This window comes from Rhinichthys klamathensis, unplaced genomic scaffold (assembly GCF_029890125.1).
Source record: "Rhinichthys klamathensis goyatoka isolate OS25496 unplaced genomic scaffold, OSU_Roscu_1.1 h1tg000313l_1, whole genome shotgun sequence".
Taxonomy (NCBI): Eukaryota; Metazoa; Chordata; class Actinopteri; order Cypriniformes; family Leuciscidae; genus Rhinichthys; species Rhinichthys klamathensis.
Genome location: NW_026606831.1, coordinates 770,606 through 790,000, shown reverse-complemented (window position 1 = coordinate 790,000; position 19,395 = coordinate 770,606). Strand labels below are relative to the sequence as shown.

Sequence of the window (19,395 nt, the reverse complement as noted above, 5' to 3'; positions counted from 1 at the left end):
CTGCCCGAGGCCAGTGCAGGTGCAGTGCACGAACTCAACAGCAAAACGTAGCCCTCCTCAAAAAAAAGAGGCTCGATCGCCCGAACAGGGACTTGAACCCTGGACCCTCAGATTAAAAGTCTGATGCTCTACCGACTGAGCTATCCGGGCTCTTGCCCGAGATGCGTGCGTGTTGCGTGGGAACCCACATCAAAATGAATCGTATCGGCTGAAAGAAAAAAAAAAGATTCTCCCATGCATCGCATTCAATTCTTCGACGATTAAGAACGGCCGTCCAAACGTCTGCTATGTCAAAATATACTTGCGCATTAGTGGGAATGCAGCCTATTAGACGGCTAATAATAATCAACCGACGATAATGCTAGGAAAAAGAACAACATCTCACTGCTTCTTGTCTGGAAAGCATCTTTACATGCTTTAATGCTGTGGACTTGCCGCGCTCTTTTCGTTATTGTAAACTTGCTTCAAAGGCGCAGTTGTTTGGAGCAAATAGCAAGTCCACTGCACTCTAGGTAACTGCCAGCGAGTGTACTGACACCTAGCGATTAGAAAGTATACCAGCACCATATTCTCTCTGAAGCAAGATTCTTCCAAACTAAATGGGAGCGTTTGGTTTTCAGTCTTTTCTCTGAGGGTTCAAACCTGAGAGCTCGTGCTCTCAAAGAAGGTCCCAGTGGCAATTCACTCAAACATCCAGAGCACGTCAAGGACGCACCGTGCAACACAAAAAAAAAGTGGTCTGACGGACGGGGTGAGGAGAGGATTGTAACGTGGAGCTCAATTTCAAAGGCACCCAGAACAACTTGCCGTGACCCGGATTCGAACCGGGGTTGCTGCGGCCACAACGCAGAGTACTAACCACTATACGATCACGGCGAGCTACCGGTCTCCCCGACGTGTGGCTGAGTACAAAAGGGCCCTTGTCATCTTTAGCTTGCAGACAAAACTATTCCTTGCCAACATAACTCTTTTCAAGGGTAATATTGTCACAGTGACTTTTTTTCTTTTCATAAAGTTTTAGCAAGGTTTCAACCTAAAGCAGGCGCATGCTGTCAAACGTAGTCGGCAGGATTCGAACCTGGGCGGGGATACCCCAATGGATTTCTAGTCCATCGCCTTAACCACTCGGCCACGACTACAAGCTGGCTGAAGGGGGCTTGTCATTTCAGTTGGTGCCTTGCAGCGTCGCTGCCCGAGGCCAGTGCAGGTGCAGTGCACGAACTCAACAGCAAAACGTAGCCCTCCTAAAAAAAAAGAGGCTCGATCGCCCGAACAGGGACTTGAACCCTGGACCCTCAGATTAAAAGTCTGATGCTCTACCGACTGAGCTATCCGGGCTCTTGCCTGAGATGCGTGCGTGTTGCGTAGGAACCCACATCAAAATGAATCGTATCGGCTGAAAGAAAAAAATAAGATTCTCCCATGCATCGCATTCAATTCTTCGACGATTAAGAACGGCCGTCCAAACGTCTGCTATGTCAAAATATACTTGCGCATTAGTGGGAATGCAGCCTATTAGACGGCTAATAATAATCAACCGACGATAATGCTAGGAAAAAGAACAACATCTCACTGCTTCTTGTCTGGAAAGCATCTTTACATGCTTTAATGCTGTGGACTTGCCGCGCTCTTTTCGTTATTGTAAACTTGCTTCAAAGGCGCAGTTGTTTGGAGCAAATAGCAAGTCCACTGCACTCTAGGTAACTGCCAGCGAGTGTACTGACACATAGCGATTAAAAAGTATACCAGCACCATATTCTCTCTGAAGCAAGATTCTTCCAAACTAAATGGGAGCGTTTGGTTTTCAGTCTTTTCTCTGAGGGTTCAAACCTGAGAGCTCGTGCTCTCAAAGAAGGTCCCAGTGGCAATTCACTCAAACATCCAGAGCACGTCAAGGACGCACCGTGCAACAAAAAAAAAAAGTGGTCTGACGGACGGGGTGAGGAGAGGTGGTAACGTGGAGCTCAATTTCAAAGGCACCCAGAAAAACTTACCGTGACCCGGATTCGAACCGGGGTTGCTGCGGCCACAACGCAGAGTACTAACCACTATACTATCACGGCGAGCTACCGGTCTCCCCGACGTGTGGCTGAGTACAAAAGGGCCCTTGTCATCTTTAGCTTGCAGACAAAACTATTCCTTGCCAACATAACTCTTTTCAAGGGTAATATTGTCACAGTGACTTTTTTTCTTTTCCTAAAGTTTTAGCAAGGTTTCAACCTAAAGCAGGCGCATGCTGTCAAACGTAGTCGGCAGGATTCGAACCTGCGCGGGGATACCCCAATGGATTTCTAGTCCATCGCCTTAACCACTCGGCCACGACTACAAGCTGGCTGAAGGGGGCTTGTCATTTCGCTTGGTGCCTTGCAGCGTCGCTGCCCGAGGCCAGTGCAGGTGCAGTGCACGAACTCAACAGCAAAACATAGCCCTCCTCAAAAAAAAGAGGCTCGATCGCCCGAACAGGGACTTGAACCCTGGACCCTCAGATTAAAAGTCTGATGCTCTACCGACTGAGCTATCCGGGCTCTTGCCTGAGATGCGTGCGTGTTGCGTGGGAACCCACATCAAAATGAATCGTATCGGCTGAAAGAAAAAAATAAGATTCTCCCATGCATCGCATTCAATTCTTCGACGATTAAGAACGGCCGTCCAAACGTCTGCTATGTCAAAATATACTTGCGCATTAGTGGGAATGCAGCCTATTAGACGGCTAATAATAATCAACCGACGATAATGCTAGGAAAAAGAACAACATCTCACTGCTTCTTGTCTGGAAAGCATCTTTACATGCTTTAATGCTGTGGACTTGCCGCGCTCTTTTCGTTATTGTAAACTTGCTTCAAAGGCGCAGTTGTTTGGAGCAAATAGCAAGTCCACTGCACTCTAGGTAACTGCCAGCGAGTGTACTGACACCTAGCGATTAGAAAGTATACCAGCACCATATTCTCTCTGAAGCAAGATTCTTCCAAACTAAATGGGAGCGTTTGGTTTTCAGTCTTTTCTCTGAGGGTTCAAACCTGAGAGCTCGTGCTCTCAAAGAAGGTCCCAGTGGCAATTCACTCAAACATCCAGAGCACGTCAAGGACGCACCGTGCAACAAAAAAAAAAAGTGGTCTGACGGACGGGGTGAGGAGAGGTGGTAACGTGGAGCTCAATTTCAAAGGCACCCAGAAAAACTTGCCGTGACCCGGATTCGAACCGGGGTTGCTGCGGCCACAACGCAGAGTACTAACCACTATACTATCACGGCGAGCTACCGGTCTCCCCGACGTGTGGCTGAGTACAAAAGGGCCCTTGTCATCTTTAGCTTGCAGACAAAACTATTCCTTGCCAACATAACTCTTTTCAAGGGTAATATTGTCACAGTGACTTTTTTTCTTTTCCTAAAGTTTTAGCAAGGTTTCAACCTAAAGCAGGCGCATGCTGTCAAACGTAGTCGGCAGGATTCGAACCTGCGCGGGGATACCCCAATGGATTTCTAGTCCATCGCCTTAACCACTCGGCCACGACTACAAGCTGGCTGAAGGGGGCTTGTCATTTCGCTTGGTGCCTTGCAGCGTCGCTGCCCGAGGCCAGTGCAGGTGCAGTGCACGAACTCAACAGCAAAACATAGCCCTCCTCAAAAAAAAGAGGCTCGATCGCCCGAACAGGGACTTGAACCCTGGACCCTCAGATTAAAAGTCTGATGCTCTACCGACTGAGCTATCCGGGCTCTTGCCTGAGATGCGTGCGTGTTGCGTGGGAACCCACATCAAAATGAATCGTATCGGCTGAAAGAAAAAAATAAGATTCTCCCATGCATCGCATTCAATTCTTCGACGATTAAGAACGGCCGTCCAAACGTCTGCTATGTCAAAATATACTTGCGCATTAGTGGGAATGCAGCCTATTAGACGGCTAATAATAATCAACCGACGATAATGCTAGGAAAAAGAACAACATCTCACTGCTTCTTGTCTGGAAAGCATCTTTACATGCTTTAATGCTGTGGACTTGCCGCGCTCTTTTCGTTATTGTAAACTTGCTTCAAAGGCGCAGTTGTTTGGAGCAAATAGCAAGTCCACTGCACTCTAGGTAACTGCCAGCGAGTGTACTGACACCTAGCGATTAGAAAGTATACCAGCACCATATTCTCTCTGAAGCAAGATTCTTCCAAACTAAATGGGAGCGTTTGGTTTTCAGTCTTTTCTCTGAGGGTTCAAACCTGAGAGCTCGTGCTCTCAAAGAAGGTCCCAGTGGCAATTCACTCAAACATCCAGAGCACGTCAAGGACGCACCGTGCAACAAAAAAAAAAAGTGGTCTGACGGACGGGGTGAGGAGAGGTGGTAACGTGGAGCTCAATTTCAAAGGCACCCAGAAAAACTTGCCGTGACCCGGATTCGAACCGGGGTTGCTGCGGCCACAACGCAGAGTACTAACCACTATACGATCACGGCGAGCTACCGGTCTCCCCGACGTGTGGCTGAGTACAAAAGGGCCCTTGTCATCTTTAGCTTGCAGACAAAACTATTCCTTGCCAACATAACTCTTTTCAAGGGTAATATTGTCACAGTGACTTTTTTTCTTTTCCTAAAGTTTTAGCAAGGTTTCAACCTAAAGCAGGCGCATGCTGTCAAACGTAGTCGGCAGGATTCGAACCTGCGCGGGGATACCCCAATGGATTTCTAGTCCATCGCCTTAACCACTCGGCCACGACTACAAGCTGGCTGAAGGGGGCTTGTCATTTCGCTTGGTGCCTTGCAGCGTCGCTGCCCGAGGCCAGTGCAGGTGCAGTGCACGAACTCAACAGCAAAACATAGCCCTCCTCAAAAAAAAGAGGCTCGATCGCCCGAACAGGGACTTGAACCCTGGACCCTCAGATTAAAAGTCTGATGCTCTACCGACTGAGCTATCCGAGCTCTTGCCCGAGATGCGTGCGTGTTGCGTGGGAACCCACATCAAAATGAATCGTATCGGCTGAAAGAAAAAAAAAAGATTCTCCCATGCATCGCATTCAATTCTTCGACGATTAAGAACGGCCGTCCAAACGTCTGCTATGTCAAAATATACTTGCGCATTAGTGGGAATGCAGCCTATTAGACGGCTAATAATAATCAACCGACGATAATGCTAGGAAAAAGAACAACATGTCACTGCTTCTTGTCTGGAAAGCATCTTTACATGCTTTAATGCTGTGGACTTGCCGCGCTCTTTTCGTTATTGTAAACTTGCTTCAAAGGCGCAGTTGTTTGGAGCAAATAGCAAGTCCACTGCACTCTAGGTAACAGCCAGCGAGTGTACTGACACCTAGCGATTAGAAAGTATACCAGCACCATATTCTCTCTGAAGCAAGATTCTTCCAAACTAAATGGGAGCGTTTGGTTTTCAGTCTTTTCTCTGAGGGTTCAAACCTGAGAGCTCGTGCTCTCAAAGAAGGTCCCAGTGGCAATTCACTCAAACATCCAGAGCACGTCAAGGACGCACCGTGCAACACACAAAAAAAGTGGTCTGACGGACGGGGTGAGGAGAGGTGGTAACGTGGAGCTCAATTTCAAAGGCACCCAAAACAACTTGCCGTGACCCTGACTCGAACCGGGGTTGCTGCGGCCACAACGCAGAGTACTAACCACTATACGATCACGGCGAGCTACCGGTCTCCCCGACGTGTGGCTGAGTACAAAAGGGCCCTTGTCATCTTTAGCTTGCAGACAAAACTATTCCTTGCCAACATAACTCTTTTCAAGGGTAATATTGTCACAGTGACTTTTTTTCTTTTCCTAAAGTTTTAGCAAGGTTTCAACCTAAAGCAGGCGCATGCTGTCAAACGTAGTCGGCAGGATTCGAACCTGCGCGGGGATACCCCAATGGATTTCTAGTCCATCGCCTTAACCACTCGGCCACGACTACAAGCTGCCTGAAGGGGGCTTGTCATTTCGCTTGGTGCCTTGCAGCGTCGCTGCCCGAGGCCAGTGCAGGTGCAGTGCACGAACTCAACAGCAAAACGTAGCCCTCCTCAAAAAAAAGAGGCTCGATCGCCCGAACAGGGACTTGAACCCTGGACCCTCAGATTAAAAGTCTGATGCTCTACCGACTAAGCTATCCGGGCTCTTGCCCGAGATGCGTGCGTGTTGCGTGGGAACCCACATCAAAATGAATCGTATCGGCTGAAAGAAAAAAAAAAGATTCTCCCATGCATCGCATTCAATTCTTCGACGATTAAGAACGGCCGTCCAAACGTCTGCTATGTCAAAATATACTTGCGCATTAGTGGGAATGCAGCCTATTAGACGGCTAATAATAATCAACCGACGATAATGCTAGGAAAAAGAACAACATCTCACTGCTTCTTGTCTGGAAAGCATCTTTACATGCTTTAATGCTGTGGACTTGCCGCGCTCTTTTCGTTATTGTAAACTTGCTTCAAAGGCGCAGTTGTTTGGAGCAAATAGCAAGTCCACTGCACTCTAGGTAACTGCCAGCGAGTGTACTGACACCTAGCGATTAGAAAGTATACCAGCACCATATTCTCTCTGAAGCAAGATTCTTCCAAACTAAATGGGAGAGTTTGGTTTTCAGTCTTTTCTCTGAGGGTTCAAACCTGAGAGCTCGTGCTCTCAAAGAAGGTCCCAGTGGCAATTCACTCAAACATCCAGAGCACGTCAAGGACGCACCGTGCAACAACAAAAAAAGTGGTCTGACGGACGGGGTGAGGAGGTAACGTGGAGCTCAATTTCAAAGGCACCCAGAACAACTTGCCGTGACCCGGATTCGAACCGGGGTTGCTGCGGCCACAACGCAGAGTACTAACCACTATACGATCACGGCGAGCTACCGGTCTCCCCGACGTGCGGCTGAGTACAAAAGGGCCCTTGTCATCTTTAGCTTGCAGACAAAACTATTCCTTGCCAACATAACTCTTTTCAAGGGTAATATTGTCACAGTGACTTTTTTTCTTTTCCTAAAGTTTTAGCAAGGTTTCAACCTAAAGCAGGCGCATGCTGTCAAACGTAGTCGGCAGGATTCGAACCTGCGCGGGGATACCCCAATGGATTTCTAGTCCATCGCCTTAACCACTCGGCCACGACTACAAGCTGGCTGAAGGGGGCTTGTCATTTCGCTTGGTGCCTTGCAGCGTCGCTGCCCGAGGCCAGTGCAGGTGCAGTGCACGAACTCAACAGCAAAACGTAGCCTTCCTCAAAAAAAAGAGGCTCGATCACCCGAACAGGGACTTGAACCCTGGACCCTCAGATTAAAAGTCTGATGCTCTACCGACTGAGCTATCCGGGCTCTTGCCCGAGATGCGTGCGTGTTGCGTGGGAACCCACATCAAAATGAATCGTATCGGCTGAAAGAAAAAAAAAAGATTCTCCCATGCATCGCATTCAATTCTTCGACGATTAAGAACGGCCGTCCAAACGTCTGCTATGTCAAAATATACTTGCGCATTAGTGGGAATGCAGCCTATTAGACGGCTAATAATAATCAACCGACGATAATGCTAGGAAAAAGAACAACATCTCACTGCTTCTTGTCTGGAAAGCATCTTTACATGCTTTAATGCTGTGGACTTGCCGCGCTCTTTTCGTTATTGTAAACTTGCTTCAAAGGCGCAGTTGTTTGGAGCAAATAGCAAGTCCACTGCACTCTAGGTAACTGCCAGCGAGTGTACTGACACCTAGCGATTAGAAAGTATACCAGCACCATATTCTCTCTGAAGCAAGATTCTTCCAAACTAAATGGGAGCGTTTGGTTTTCAGTCTTTTCTCTGAGGGTTCAAACCTGAGAGCTCGTGCTCTCAAAGAAGGTCCCAGTGGCAATTCACTCAAACATCCAGAGCACGTCAAGGACGCACCGTGCAACAAAAAAAAAAAGTGGTCTGACGGACGGGGAGAGGAGAGGTGGTAACGTGGAGCTCAATTTCAAAGGCACCCAGAAAAACTTGCCGTGACCCGGATTCGAACCGGGGTTGCTGCGGCCACAACGCAGAGTACTAACCACTATACGATCACGGCGAGCTACCGGTCTCCCCGACGTGTGGCTGAGTACAAAAGGGCCCTTGTCATCTTTAGCTTGCAGACAAAACTATTCCTTGCCAACATAACTCTTTTCAAGGGTAATATTGTCACAGTGACTTTTTTTCTTTTCCTAAAGTTTTAGCAAGGTTTCAACCTAAAGCAGGCGCATGCTGTCAAACGTAGTCGGCAGGATTCGAACCTGCGCGGGGATACCCCAATGGATTTCTAGTCCATCGCCTTAACCACTCGGCCACGACTACAAGCTGGCTGAAGGGGGCTTGTCATTTCGCTTGGTGCCTTGCAGCGTCGCTGCCCGAGGCCAGTGCAGGTGCAGTGCACGAACTCAACAGCAAAACATAGCCCTCCTCAAAAAAAAGAGGCTCGATCGCCCGAACAGGGACTTGAACCCTGGACCCTCAGATTAAAAGTCTGATGCTCTACCGACTGAGCTATCCGAGCTCTTGCCCGAGATGCGTGCGTGTTGCGTGGGAACCCACATCAAAATGAATCGTATCGGCTGAAAGAAAAAAAAAAGATTCTCCCATGCATCGCATTCAATTCTTCGACGATTAAGAACGGCCGTCCAAACGTCTGCTATGTCAAAATATACTTGCGCATTAGTGGGAATGCAGCCTATTAGACGGCTAATAATAATCAACCGACGATAATGCTAGGAAAAAGAACAACATCTCACTGCTTCTTGTCTGGAAAGCATCTTTACATGCTTTAATGCTGTGGACTTGCCGCGCTCTTTTCGTTATTGTAAACTTGCTTCAAAGGCGCAGTTGTTTGGAGCAAATAGCAAGTCCACTGCACTCTAGGTAACAGCCAGCGAGTGTACTGACACCTAGCGATTAGAAAGTATACCAGCACCATATTCTCTCTGAAGCAAGATTCTTCCAAACTAAATGGGAGCGTTTGGTTTTCAGTCTTTTCTCTGAGGGTTCAAACCTGAGAGCTCGTGCTCTCAAAGAAGGTCCCAGTGGCAATTCACTCAAACATCCAGAGCACGTCAAGGACGCACCGTGCAACACAAAAAAAAAGTGGTCTGACGGACGGGGTGAGGAGAGGTGGTAACGTGGAGCTCAATTTCAAAGGCACCCAGAACAACTTGCCGTGACCCTGACTCGAACCGGGGTTGCTGCGGCCACAACGCAGAGTACTAACCACTATACGATCACGGCGAGCTACCGGTCTCCCCGACGTCTGGCTGAGTACAAAAGGGCCCTTGTCATCTTTAGCTTGCAGACAAAACTATTCCTTGCCAACATAACTCTTTTCAAGGGTAATATTGTCACAGTGACTTTTTTTCTTTTCCTAAAGTTTTAGCAAGGTTTCAACCTAAAGCAGGCGCATGCTGTCAAACGTAGTCGGCAGGATTCGAACCTGCGCGGGGATACCCCAATGGATTTCTAGTCCATCGCCTTAACCACTCGGCCACGACTACAAGCTGGCTGAAGGGGGCTTGTCATTTCGCTTGGTGCCTTGCAGCGTCGCTGCCCGAGGCCAGTGCAGGTGCAGTGCACGAACTCAACAGCAAAACATAGCCCTCCTCAAAAAAAAGAGGCTCGATCGCCCGAACAGGGACTTGAACCCTGGACCCTCAGATTAAAAGTCTGATGCTCTACCGACTGAGCTATCCGAGCTCTTGCCCGAGATGCGTGCGTGTTGCGTGGGAACCCACATCAAAATGAATCGTATCGGCTGAAAGAAAAAAAAAAGATTCTCCCATGCATCGCATTCAATTCTTCGACGATTAAGAACGGCCGTCCAAACGTCTGCTATGTCAAAATATACTTGCGCATTAGTGGGAATGCAGCCTATTAGACGGCTAATAATAATCAACCGACGATAATGCTAGGAAAAAGAACAACATCTCACTGCTTCTTGTCTGGAAAGCATCTTTACATGCTTTAATGCTGTGGACTTGCCGCGCTCTTTTCGTTATTGTAAACTTGCTTCAAAGGCGCAGTTGTTTGGAGCAAATAGCAAGTCCACTGCACTCTAGGTAACAGCCAGCGAGTGTACTGACACCTAGCGATTAGAAAGTATACCAGCACCATATTCTCTCTGAAGCAAGATTCTTCCAAACTAAATGGGAGCGTTTGGTTTTCAGTCTTTTCTCTGAGGGTTCAAACCTGAGAGCTCGTGCTCTCAAAGAAGGTCCCAGTGGCAATTCACTCAAACATCCAGAGCACGTCAAGGACGCACCGTGCAACACACAAAAAAAGTGGTCTGACGGACGGGGTGAGGAGAGGTGGTAACGTGGAGCTCAATTTCAAAGGCACCCAAAACAACTTGCCGTGACCCTGACTCGAACCGGGGTTGCTGCGGCCACAACGCAGAGTACTAACCACTATACGATCACGGCGAGCTACCGGTCTCCCCGACGTGTGGCTGAGTACAAAAGGGCCCTTGTCATCTTTAGCTTGCAGACAAAACTATTCCTTGCCAACATAACTCTTTTCAAGGGTAATATTGTCACAGTGACTTTTTTTCTTTTCCTAAAGTTTTAGCAAGGTTTCAACCTAAAGCAGGCGCATGCTGTCAAACGTAGTCGGCAGGATTCGAACCTGCGCGGGGATACCCCAATGGATTTCTAGTCCATCGCCTTAACCACTCGGCCACGACTACAAGCTGCCTGAAGGGGGCTTGTCATTTCGCTTGGTGCCTTGCAGCGTCGCTGCCCGAGGCCAGTGCAGGTGCAGTGCACGAACTCAACAGCAAAACGTAGCCCTCCTCAAAAAAAAGAGGCTCGATCGCCCGAACAGGGACTTGAACCCTGGACCCTCAGATTAAAAGTCTGATGCTCTACCGACTAAGCTATCCGGGCTCTTGCCCGAGATGCGTGCGTGTTGCGTGGGAACCCACATCAAAATGAATCGTATCGGCTGAAAGAAAAAAAAAAGATTCTCCCATGCATCGCATTCAATTCTTCGACGATTAAGAACGGCCGTCCAAACGTCTGCTATGTCAAAATATACTTGCGCATTAGTGGGAATGCAGCCTATTAGACGGCTAATAATAATCAACCGACGATAACGCTAGGAAAAAGAACAACATCTCACTGCTTCTTGTCTGGAAAGCATCTTTACATGCTTTAATGCTGTGGACTTGCCGCGCTCTTTTCGTTATTGTAAACTTGCTTCAAAGGCGCAGTTGTTTGGAGCAAATAGCAAGTCCACTGCACTCTAGGTAACTGCCAGCGAGTGTACTGACACCTAGCGATTAGAAAGTATACCAGCACCATATTCTCTCTGAAGCAAGATTCTTCCAAACTAAATGGGAGCGTTTGGTTTTCAGTCTTTTCTCTGAGGGTTCAAACCTGAGAGCTCGTGCTCTCAAAGAAGGTCCCAGTGGCAATTCACTCAAACATCCAGAGCACGTCAAGGACGCACCGTGCAACAACAAAAAAAGTGGTCTGACGGACGGGGTGAGGAGGTGACGTGGAGCTCAATTTCAAAGGCACCCAGAACAACTTGCCGTGAACCGGATTCGAACCGGGGCTGCTGCGGCCACAACGCAGAGTACTAACCACTATACGATCACGGCGAGCTACCGGTCTCCCCGACGTGTGGCTGAGTACAAAAGGGCCCTTGTCATCTTTAGCTTGCAGACAAAACTATTCCTTGCCAACATAACTCTTTTCAAGGGTAATATTGTCACAGTGACTTTTTTTCTTTTCCTAAAGTTTTAGCAAGGTTTCAACCTAAAGCAGGCGCATGCTGTCAAACGTAGTCGGCAGGATTCGAACCTGCGCGGGGATACCCCAATGGATTTCTAGTCCATCGCCTTAACCACTCGGCCACGACTACAAGCTGGCTGAAGGGGGCTTGTCATTTCGCTTGGTGCCTTGCAGCGTCGCTGCCCGAGGCCAGTGCAGGTGCAGTGCACGAACTCAACAGCAAAACGTAGCCCTCCTCAAAAAAAAGAGACTCGATCGCCCGAACAGGGACTTGAACCCTGGACCCTCAGATTAAAAGTCTGATGCTCTACCGACTGAGCTATCCGGGCTCTTGCCCGAGATGCGTGCGTGTTGCGTGGGAACCCACATCAAAATGAATCGTATCGGCTGAAAGAAAAAAAAAAGATTCTCCCATGCATCGCATTCAATTCTTCGACGATTAAGAACGGCCGTCCAAACGTCTGCTATGTCAAAATATACTTGCGCATTAGTGGGAATGCAGCCTATTAGACGGCTAATAATAATCAACCGACGATAATGCTAGGAAAAAGAACAACATCTCACTGCTTCTTGTCTGGAAAGCATCTTTACATGCTTTAATGCTGTGGACTTGCCGCGCTCTTTTCGTTATTGTAAACTTGCTTCAAAGGCGCAGTTGTTTGGAGCAAATAGCAAGTCCACTGCACTCTAGGTAACTGCCAGCGAGTGTACTGACACCTAGCGATTAGAAAGTATACCAGCACCATATTCTCTCTGAAGCAAGATTCTTCCAAACTAAATGGGACCGTTTGGTTTTCAGTCTTTTCTCTGAGGGTTCAAACCTGAGAGCTCGTGCTCTCAAAGAAGGTCCCAGTGGCAATTCACTCAAACATCCAGAGCACGTCAAGGACGCACCGTGCAACAACAAAAAAAAGTGGTCTGACGGACGGGGTGAGGAGAGGTGGTAACGTGGAGCTCAATTTCAAAGGCACCCAGAAAAACTTGCAGTGACCCGGATTCGAACCGGGGTTGCTGTGGCCACAACGCAGAGTACTAACCACTATACGATCACGGCGAGCTACCGGTCTCCCCGACGTGTGGCTGAGTACAAAAGGGCCCTTGTCATCTTTAGATTGCAGACAAAACTATTCCTTGCCAACATAACTCTTTTAAAAGGTAATATTGGTAAAAAGGTAATATTGTCACAGTGACTTTTTTTCTTTTCCTAAAGTTTTAGCAAGGTTTCAACCTAAAGCAGGCGCATGCTGTCAAACGTAGTCAGCAGGATTCGAACCTGCGCGGGGATACCCCAATGGATTTCTAGTCCATCGCCTTAACCACTCGGCCACGACTACAAGCTGGCTGAAGGGGGCTTGTCATTTCGCTTGGTGCCTTGCAGCGTCGCTGCCCGAGGCCAGTGCAGGTGCAGTGCACGAACTCAACAGCAAAACGTAGCCCTCCTCAAAAAAAAGAGGCTCGATCGCCCGAACAGGGACTTGAACCCTGGACCCTCAGATTAAAAGTCTGATGCTCTACCGACTGAGCTATCCGGGCTCTTGCCCTAGATGCGTGCGTGTTGCGTGGGAACCCACATCAAAATGAATCGTATCGGCTGAAAGAAAAAAAAAAGATTCTCCCATGCATCGCATTCAATTCTTCGACGATTAAGAACGGCCGTCCAAACGTCTGCTATGTCAAAATATACTTGCGCATTAGTGGGAATGCAGCCTATTAGACGGCTAATAATAATCAACCGACGATAATGCTAGGAAAAAGAACAACATCTCACTGCTTCTTGTCTGGAAAGCATCTTTACATGCTTTAATGCTGTGGACTTGCCGCGCTCTTTTCGTTATTGTAAACTTGCTTCAAAGGCGCAGTTGTTTGGAGCAAATAGCAAGTCCACTGCACTCTAGGTAACTGCCAGCGAGTGTACTGACACCTAGCGATTAGAAAGTATACCAGCACCATATTCTCTCTGAAGCAAGATTCTTCCAAACTAAATGGGACCGTTTGGTTTTCAGTCTTTTCTCTGAGGGTTCAAACCTGAGAGCTCGTGCTCTCAAAGAAGGTCCCAGTGGCAATTCACTCAAACATCCAGAGCACGTCAAGGACGCACCGTGCAACAAAAAAAAAAAAGTGGTCTGACGGACGGGGTGAGGAGAGGTGGTAACGTGGAGCTCAATTTCAAAGGCACCCAGAAAAACTTGCAGTGACCCAGATTCGAACCGGGGTTGCTGTGGCCACAACGCAGAGTACTAACCACTATACGATCACGGCGAGCTACCGGTCTCCCCGACGTGTGGCTGAGTACAAAAGGGCCCTTGTCATCTTTAGCTTGCAGACAAAACTATTCCTTGCCAACATAACTCTTTTAAAAGGTAATATTGGTAAAAAGGTAATATTGTCACAGTGACTTTTTTTCTTTTCCTAAAGTTTTAGCAAGGTTTCAACCTAAAGCAGGCACATGCTGTCAAACGTAGTCAGCAGGATTCGAACCTGCGCGGGGATACCCCAATGGATTTCTAGTCCATCGCCTTAACCACTCGGCCACGACTACAAGCTGGCTGAAGGGGGCTTGTCATTTCGCTTGGTGCCTTGCAGCGTCGCTGCCCGAGGCCAGTGCAGGTGCAGTGCACGAACTCAACAGCAAAACGTAGCCCTCCTCAAAAAAAAGAGGCTCGATCGCCCGAACAGGGACTTGAACCCTGGACCCTCAGATTAAAAGTCTGATGCTCTACCGACTGAGCTATCCGGGCTCTTGCCCGAGATGCGTGCGTGTTGCGTGGGAACCCACATCAAAATGAATCGTATCGGCTGAAAGAAAAAAAAAAGATTCTCCCATGCATCGCATTCAATTCTTCGACGATTAAGAACGGCCGTCCAAACGTCTGCTATGTCAAAATATACTTGCGCATTAGTGGGAATGCAGCCTATTAGACGGCTAATAATAATCAACCGACGATAATGCTAGGAAAAAGAACAACATCTCACTGCTTCTTGTCTGGAAAGCATCTTTACATGCTTTAATGCTGTGGACTTGCCGCGCTCTTTTCGTTATTGTAAACTTGCTTCAAAGGCGCAGTTGTTTGGAGCAAATAGCAAGTCCACTGCACTCTAGGTAACTGCCAGCGAGTGTACTGACACCTAGCGATTAGAAAGTATACCAGCACCATATTCTCTCTGAAGCAAGATTCTTCCAAACTAAATGGGACCGTTTGGTTTTCAGTCTTTTCTCTGAGGGTTCAAACCTGAGAGCTCGTGCTCTCAAAGAAGGTCCCAGTGGCAATTCACTCAAACATCCAGAGCACGTCAAGGACGCACCGTGCAACAACAAAAAAAAGTGGTCTGACGGACGGGGTGAGGAGAGGTGGTAACGTGGAGCTCAATTTCAAAGGCACCCAGAAAAACTTGCAGTGACCCGGATTCGAACCGGGGTTGCTGTGGCCACAACGCAGAGTACTAACCACTATACGATCACGGCGAGCTACCGGTCTCCCCGACGTGTGGCTGAGTACAAAAGGGCCCTTGTCATCTTTAGATTGCAGACAAAACTATTCCTTGCCAACATAACTCTTTTAAAAGGTAATATTGGTAAAAAGGTAATATTGTCACAGTGACTTTTTTTCTTTTCCTAAAGTTTTAGCAAGGTTTCAACCTAAAGCAGGCGCATGCTGTCAAACGTAGTCAGCAGGATTCGAACCTGCGCGGGGATACCCCAATGGATTTCTAGTCCATCGCCTTAACCACTCGGCCACGACTACAAGCTGGCTGAAGGGGGCTTGTCATTTCGCTTGGTGCCTTGCAGCGTCGCTGCCCGAGGCCAGTGCAGGTGCAGTGCACGAACTCAACAGCAAAACGTAGCCCTCCTCAAAAAAAAGAGGCTCGATCGCCCGAACAGGGACTTGAACCCTGGACCCTCAGATTAAAAGTCTGATGCTCTACCGACTGAGCTATCCGGGCTCTTGCCCTAGATGCGTGCGTGTTGCGTGGGAACCCACATCAAAATGAATCGTATCGGCTGAAAGAAAAAAAAAAGATTCTCCCATGCATCGCATTCAATTCTTCGACGATTAAGAACGGCCGTCCAAACGTCTGCTATGTCAAAATATACTTGCGCATTAGTGGGAATGCAGCCTATTAGACGGCTAATAATAATCAACCGACGATAATGCTAGGAAAAAGAACAACATCTCACTGCTTCTTGTCTGGAAAGCATCTTTACATGCTTTAATGCTGTGGACTTGCCGCGCTCTTTTCGTTATTGTAAACTTGCTTCAAAGGCGCAGTTGTTTGGAGCAAATAGCAAGTCCACTGCACTCTAGGTAACTGCCAGCGAGTGTACTGACACCTAGCGATTAGAAAGTATACCAGCACCATATTCTCTCTGAAGCAAGATTCTTCCAAACTAAATGGGACCGTTTGGTTTTCAGTCTTTTCTCTGAGGGTTCAAACCTGAGAGCTCGTGCTCTCAAAGAAGGTCCCAGTGGCAATTCACTCAAACATCCAGAGCACGTCAAGGACGCACCGTGCAACAAAAAAAAAAAAGTGGTCTGACGGACGGGGTGAGGAGAGGTGGTAACGTGGAGCTCAATTTCAAAGGCACCCAGAAAAACTTGCAGTGACCCAGATTCGAACCGGGGTTGCTGTGGCCACAACGCAGAGTACTAACCACTATACGATCACGGCGAGCTACCGGTCTCCCCGACGTGTGGCTGAGTACAAAAGGGCCCTTGTCATCTTTAGCTTGCAGACAAAACTATTCCTTGCCAACATAACTCTTTTCAAGGGTAATATTGTCACAGTGACTTTTTTTCTTTTCATAAAGTTTTAGCAAGGTTTCAACCTAAAGCAGGCGCATGCTGTCAAACGTAGTCGGCAGGATTCGAACCTGCGCGGGGATACCCCAATGGATTTATAGTCCATCGCCTTAACCACTCGGCCACGACTACAGGCTGGCTGAAGGGGGCTTGTCATTTCGCTTGGTGCCTTGCAGCGTCGCTGCCCGAGGCCAGTGCAGGTGCAGTGCACGAACTCAACAGCAAAACGTAGCCCTCCTCAAAAAAAAGAGACTCGATCGCCCGAACAGGGACTTGAACCCTGGACCCTCAGATTAAAAGTCTGATGCTCTACCGACTGAGCTATCCGGGCTCTTGCCCGAGATGCGTGCGTGTTGCGTGGGAACCCACATCAAAATGAATCGTATCGGCTGAAAGAAAAAAAAAAGATTCTCCCATGCATCGCATTCAATTCTTCGACGATTAAGAACGGCCGTCCAAACGTCTGCTATGTCAAAATATACTTGCGCATTAGTGGGAATGCAGCCTATTAGACGGCTAATAATAATCAACCGACGATAATGCTAGGAAAAAGAACAACATCTCACTGCTTCTTGTCTGGAAAGCATCTTTACATGCTTTAATGCTGTGGACTTGCCGCGCTCTTTTCGTTATTGTAAACTTGCTTCAAAGGCGCAGTTGTTTGGAGCAAATAGCAAGTCCACTGCACTCTAGGTAACAGCCAGCGAGTGTACTGACACCTAGCGATTAGAAAGTATACCAGCACCATATTCTCTCTGAAGCAAGATTCTTCCAAACTAAATGGGAGCATTTGGTTTTCAGTCTTTTCTCTGAGGGTTCAAACCTGAGAGCTCGTGCTCTCAAAGAAGGTCCCAGTGGCAATTCACTCAAACATCCAGAGCACGTCAAGGACGCACCGTGCAACAACAAAAAAAAGTGGTCTGACGGACGGGGTGAGGTGGTAACGTGGAGCTCAATTTCAAAGGTACCCAGAACAACTTGCCGTGAACCGGATTCGAACCGGGGCTGCTGCGGCCACAACGCAGAGTACTAACCACTATACGATCACGGCGAGCTACCGGTCTCCCCGACGTGTGGCTGAGTACAAAAGGGCCCTTGTCATCTTTAGCTTGCAGACAAAACTATTCCTTGCCAACATAACTCTTTTAAAAGGTAATATTGGTAAAAAGGTAATATTGTCACAGTGACTTTTTTTCTTTTCCTAAAGTTTTAGCAAGGTTTCAACCTAAAGCAGGCGCATGCTGTCAAACGTAGTCGGCAGGATTCGAACCTGCGCGGGGATACCCCAATGGATTTCTAGTCCATCGCCTTAACCACTCGGCCACGACTACAAGCTGGCTGAAGGGGGCTTGTCATTTCGCTTGGTGCCTTGCAGCGTCGCTGCCCGAGGCCAGTGCAGGTGCAGTGCACGAACTCAACAGCAAAACGTAGCCCTCCTCAAAAAAAAGAGGCTCGATCGCCCGAACAGGGACTTGATCCCTGGACCCTCAGATTAAAAGTCTGATGCTCTACCGACTGAGCTATCCGGGCTCTTGCCCGAGATGCGTGCGTGTTGCGTGGGAACCCACATCAAAATGAATCGTATCGGCTGAAAGAAAAAAAAAAGATTCTCCCATGCATCGCATTCAATTCTTCGACGATTAAGAACGGCCGTCCAAACGTCTGCTATGTCAAAATATACTTGCGCATTAGTGGGAATGCAGCCTATTAGACGGCTAATAATAATCAACCGACGATAATGCTAGGAAAAAGGACAACATCTCACTGCTTCTTGTCTGGAAAGCATCTTTACATGCTTTAATGCTGTGGACTTGCCGCGCTCTTTTCGTTATTGTAAACTTGCTTCAAAGGCGCAGTTGTTTGGAGCAAATAGCAAGTCCACTGCACTCTAGGTAACTGCCAGCGAGTGTACTGACACCTAGCGATTAGAAAGTATACCAGCACCATATTCTCTCTGAAGCAAGATTCTTCCAAACTAAATGGGAGCGTTTGGTTTTCAGTCTTTTCTCTGAGGGTTCAAACCTGAGAGCTCGTGCTCTCAAAGAAGGTCCCAGTGGCAATTCACTCAAACATCCAGAGCATGTCAAGGACGCACCGTGCAACAAAAAAAAAAGTGGTCTGACGGACGGGGTGAGGAGAGGTGGTAACGTGGAGCTCAATTTCAAAGGCACCCAGAACAACTTGCCGTGACCCGGATTCGAACCGGGGTTGCTGCAGCCACAACGCAGAGTACTAACCACTATACGATCACGGCGAGCTACCGGTCTCCCCGACGTGTGGCTGAGTACAAAAGGGCCCTTGTCATCTTTAGCTTGCAGACAAAACTATTCCTTGCCAACATAACTCTTTTCAAGGGTAATATTGTCACAGTGACTTTTTTTCTTTTCCTAAAGTTTTAGCAAGGTGTCAACCTAAAGCAGGCGCATGCTGTCAAACGTAGTCGGCAGGATTCGAACCTGCGCGGGGATACCCCAATGGATTTCTAGTCCATCGCCTTAACCACTCGGCCACGACTACAAGCTGGCTGAAGGGGGCTTGTCATTTCGCTTGGTGCCTTGCAGCGTCGCTGCCCGAGGCCAGTGCAGGTGCAGTGCACGAACTCAACAGCAAAACGTAGCCCTCCTCAAAAATAAGAGGCTCGATCGCCCGAACAGGGACTTGAACCCTGGACCCTCAGATTAAAAGTCTGATGCTCTACCGACTGAGCTATCCGGGCTCTTGCCCGAGATGCGTGCGTGTTGCGTGGGAACCCACATCAAAATGAATCGTATCGGCTGAAAGAAAAAAAAAAGATTCTCCCATGCATCGCATTCAATTCTTCGACGATTAAGAACGGCCGTCCAAACGTCTGCTATGTCAAAATATACTTGCGCATTAGTGGGAATGCAGCCTATTAGACGGCTAATAATAATCAAC

General features: G+C 48.1%; 35 non-coding genes across 35 annotated transcripts; all 35 read right to left on the bottom strand.

The window, feature by feature from the left end:
• Positions 1-77: 77 nt before the first annotated feature.
• Positions 78-150, bottom strand: trnak-uuu (transfer RNA lysine (anticodon UUU)). Its single transcript has one exon. It is a non-coding gene; the product is annotated as a tRNA-Lys (tRNA).
• Positions 151-804: 654 nt separating this feature from the next.
• On the bottom strand, positions 805-876 carry trnah-gug (transfer RNA histidin (anticodon GUG)). The gene has a single exon. It is a non-coding gene; the product is annotated as a tRNA-His (tRNA).
• A 181-nt stretch (positions 877-1,057) lies between these two features.
• trnas-aga (transfer RNA serine (anticodon AGA)) lies at positions 1,058-1,139 on the bottom strand. Its single transcript has one exon. It is a non-coding gene; the product is annotated as a tRNA-Ser (tRNA).
• Positions 1,140-1,265: 126 nt separating this feature from the next.
• trnak-uuu (transfer RNA lysine (anticodon UUU)) lies at positions 1,266-1,338 on the bottom strand. Its single transcript has one exon. It is a non-coding gene; the product is annotated as a tRNA-Lys (tRNA).
• Positions 1,339-1,991: 653 nt separating this feature from the next.
• On the bottom strand, positions 1,992-2,063 carry trnah-gug (transfer RNA histidin (anticodon GUG)). Its single transcript has one exon. It is a non-coding gene; the product is annotated as a tRNA-His (tRNA).
• Positions 2,064-2,244: 181 nt separating this feature from the next.
• Positions 2,245-2,326, bottom strand: trnas-aga (transfer RNA serine (anticodon AGA)). Its single transcript has one exon. It is a non-coding gene; the product is annotated as a tRNA-Ser (tRNA).
• A 126-nt stretch (positions 2,327-2,452) lies between these two features.
• On the bottom strand, positions 2,453-2,525 carry trnak-uuu (transfer RNA lysine (anticodon UUU)). Its single transcript has one exon. It is a non-coding gene; the product is annotated as a tRNA-Lys (tRNA).
• A 653-nt stretch (positions 2,526-3,178) lies between these two features.
• On the bottom strand, positions 3,179-3,250 carry trnah-gug (transfer RNA histidin (anticodon GUG)). Its single transcript has one exon. It is a non-coding gene; the product is annotated as a tRNA-His (tRNA).
• A 181-nt stretch (positions 3,251-3,431) lies between these two features.
• On the bottom strand, positions 3,432-3,513 carry trnas-aga (transfer RNA serine (anticodon AGA)). The gene has a single exon. It is a non-coding gene; the product is annotated as a tRNA-Ser (tRNA).
• Positions 3,514-3,639: 126 nt separating this feature from the next.
• Positions 3,640-3,712, bottom strand: trnak-uuu (transfer RNA lysine (anticodon UUU)). Its single transcript has one exon. It is a non-coding gene; the product is annotated as a tRNA-Lys (tRNA).
• A 653-nt stretch (positions 3,713-4,365) lies between these two features.
• trnah-gug (transfer RNA histidin (anticodon GUG)) lies at positions 4,366-4,437 on the bottom strand. Its single transcript has one exon. It is a non-coding gene; the product is annotated as a tRNA-His (tRNA).
• A 181-nt stretch (positions 4,438-4,618) lies between these two features.
• trnas-aga (transfer RNA serine (anticodon AGA)) lies at positions 4,619-4,700 on the bottom strand. The gene has a single exon. It is a non-coding gene; the product is annotated as a tRNA-Ser (tRNA).
• Positions 4,701-5,805: 1,105 nt separating this feature from the next.
• On the bottom strand, positions 5,806-5,887 carry trnas-aga (transfer RNA serine (anticodon AGA)). Its single transcript has one exon. It is a non-coding gene; the product is annotated as a tRNA-Ser (tRNA).
• Positions 5,888-6,013: 126 nt separating this feature from the next.
• On the bottom strand, positions 6,014-6,086 carry trnak-uuu (transfer RNA lysine (anticodon UUU)). The gene has a single exon. It is a non-coding gene; the product is annotated as a tRNA-Lys (tRNA).
• Positions 6,087-6,733: 647 nt separating this feature from the next.
• Positions 6,734-6,805, bottom strand: trnah-gug (transfer RNA histidin (anticodon GUG)). Its single transcript has one exon. It is a non-coding gene; the product is annotated as a tRNA-His (tRNA).
• Positions 6,806-6,986: 181 nt separating this feature from the next.
• trnas-aga (transfer RNA serine (anticodon AGA)) lies at positions 6,987-7,068 on the bottom strand. The gene has a single exon. It is a non-coding gene; the product is annotated as a tRNA-Ser (tRNA).
• Positions 7,069-7,920: 852 nt separating this feature from the next.
• On the bottom strand, positions 7,921-7,992 carry trnah-gug (transfer RNA histidin (anticodon GUG)). Its single transcript has one exon. It is a non-coding gene; the product is annotated as a tRNA-His (tRNA).
• Positions 7,993-8,173: 181 nt separating this feature from the next.
• Positions 8,174-8,255, bottom strand: trnas-aga (transfer RNA serine (anticodon AGA)). The gene has a single exon. It is a non-coding gene; the product is annotated as a tRNA-Ser (tRNA).
• A 1,105-nt stretch (positions 8,256-9,360) lies between these two features.
• Positions 9,361-9,442, bottom strand: trnas-aga (transfer RNA serine (anticodon AGA)). The gene has a single exon. It is a non-coding gene; the product is annotated as a tRNA-Ser (tRNA).
• A 1,105-nt stretch (positions 9,443-10,547) lies between these two features.
• trnas-aga (transfer RNA serine (anticodon AGA)) lies at positions 10,548-10,629 on the bottom strand. Its single transcript has one exon. It is a non-coding gene; the product is annotated as a tRNA-Ser (tRNA).
• A 126-nt stretch (positions 10,630-10,755) lies between these two features.
• trnak-uuu (transfer RNA lysine (anticodon UUU)) lies at positions 10,756-10,828 on the bottom strand. The gene has a single exon. It is a non-coding gene; the product is annotated as a tRNA-Lys (tRNA).
• Positions 10,829-11,728: 900 nt separating this feature from the next.
• Positions 11,729-11,810, bottom strand: trnas-aga (transfer RNA serine (anticodon AGA)). Its single transcript has one exon. It is a non-coding gene; the product is annotated as a tRNA-Ser (tRNA).
• A 126-nt stretch (positions 11,811-11,936) lies between these two features.
• trnak-uuu (transfer RNA lysine (anticodon UUU)) lies at positions 11,937-12,009 on the bottom strand. The gene has a single exon. It is a non-coding gene; the product is annotated as a tRNA-Lys (tRNA).
• A 923-nt stretch (positions 12,010-12,932) lies between these two features.
• Positions 12,933-13,014, bottom strand: trnas-aga (transfer RNA serine (anticodon AGA)). Its single transcript has one exon. It is a non-coding gene; the product is annotated as a tRNA-Ser (tRNA).
• A 126-nt stretch (positions 13,015-13,140) lies between these two features.
• On the bottom strand, positions 13,141-13,213 carry trnak-uuu (transfer RNA lysine (anticodon UUU)). The gene has a single exon. It is a non-coding gene; the product is annotated as a tRNA-Lys (tRNA).
• Positions 13,214-14,137: 924 nt separating this feature from the next.
• Positions 14,138-14,219, bottom strand: trnas-aga (transfer RNA serine (anticodon AGA)). Its single transcript has one exon. It is a non-coding gene; the product is annotated as a tRNA-Ser (tRNA).
• A 126-nt stretch (positions 14,220-14,345) lies between these two features.
• trnak-uuu (transfer RNA lysine (anticodon UUU)) lies at positions 14,346-14,418 on the bottom strand. Its single transcript has one exon. It is a non-coding gene; the product is annotated as a tRNA-Lys (tRNA).
• Positions 14,419-15,341: 923 nt separating this feature from the next.
• On the bottom strand, positions 15,342-15,423 carry trnas-aga (transfer RNA serine (anticodon AGA)). Its single transcript has one exon. It is a non-coding gene; the product is annotated as a tRNA-Ser (tRNA).
• Positions 15,424-15,549: 126 nt separating this feature from the next.
• trnak-uuu (transfer RNA lysine (anticodon UUU)) lies at positions 15,550-15,622 on the bottom strand. Its single transcript has one exon. It is a non-coding gene; the product is annotated as a tRNA-Lys (tRNA).
• A 907-nt stretch (positions 15,623-16,529) lies between these two features.
• Positions 16,530-16,611, bottom strand: trnay-aua (transfer RNA tyrosine (anticodon AUA)). The gene has a single exon. It is a non-coding gene; the product is annotated as a tRNA-Tyr (tRNA).
• A 126-nt stretch (positions 16,612-16,737) lies between these two features.
• trnak-uuu (transfer RNA lysine (anticodon UUU)) lies at positions 16,738-16,810 on the bottom strand. Its single transcript has one exon. It is a non-coding gene; the product is annotated as a tRNA-Lys (tRNA).
• Positions 16,811-17,728: 918 nt separating this feature from the next.
• On the bottom strand, positions 17,729-17,810 carry trnas-aga (transfer RNA serine (anticodon AGA)). Its single transcript has one exon. It is a non-coding gene; the product is annotated as a tRNA-Ser (tRNA).
• Positions 17,811-18,661: 851 nt separating this feature from the next.
• On the bottom strand, positions 18,662-18,733 carry trnah-gug (transfer RNA histidin (anticodon GUG)). The gene has a single exon. It is a non-coding gene; the product is annotated as a tRNA-His (tRNA).
• A 181-nt stretch (positions 18,734-18,914) lies between these two features.
• Positions 18,915-18,996, bottom strand: trnas-aga (transfer RNA serine (anticodon AGA)). Its single transcript has one exon. It is a non-coding gene; the product is annotated as a tRNA-Ser (tRNA).
• A 126-nt stretch (positions 18,997-19,122) lies between these two features.
• trnak-uuu (transfer RNA lysine (anticodon UUU)) lies at positions 19,123-19,195 on the bottom strand. Its single transcript has one exon. It is a non-coding gene; the product is annotated as a tRNA-Lys (tRNA).
• Between the last annotated feature and the right edge of the window lie 200 nt (positions 19,196-19,395).